Source organism: Octopus bimaculoides, chromosome 5, assembly GCF_001194135.2.
Source record: "Octopus bimaculoides isolate UCB-OBI-ISO-001 chromosome 5, ASM119413v2, whole genome shotgun sequence".
Taxonomy (NCBI): Eukaryota; Metazoa; Mollusca; class Cephalopoda; order Octopoda; family Octopodidae; genus Octopus; species Octopus bimaculoides.
In genome coordinates, this window is record NC_068985.1 from 30,331,035 (window position 1) to 30,331,509 (window position 475).

Sequence of the window (475 nt, forward strand, 5' to 3'; positions counted from 1 at the left end):
GAAGAAATTTTAGAAATATTACTTTATTTGTGTGTAATATGTATGGTTAAAATTTCATCAACATCAAAAATATATGAATTTTCATGGGAGGTTATGGCTGTTATGCATAGAATATAATTTCCAAATTTCATAAAGATCCATTCAGTACTTTTGACGTAGTTTTAGATAAAAAGACAAATGACTAATGTGTGTGTTTGTGTGTATGTGTATGTGTGTGTATGGGTATATATATGTATAGATATCTGTATGCATGTATATATGCATATATATGTGTACATATTACATGTACATCTATATATATACATCTACACATATGTATACATATACATGTATGCATATAGATCTATATCTATATATATATCTATACATATTACGTGTACATATACATCTATATGTATACATGTATACATATGCATCTCTCTCTCTCTATATATATATAATCTATCTATCTATATATATATATATATATATATAT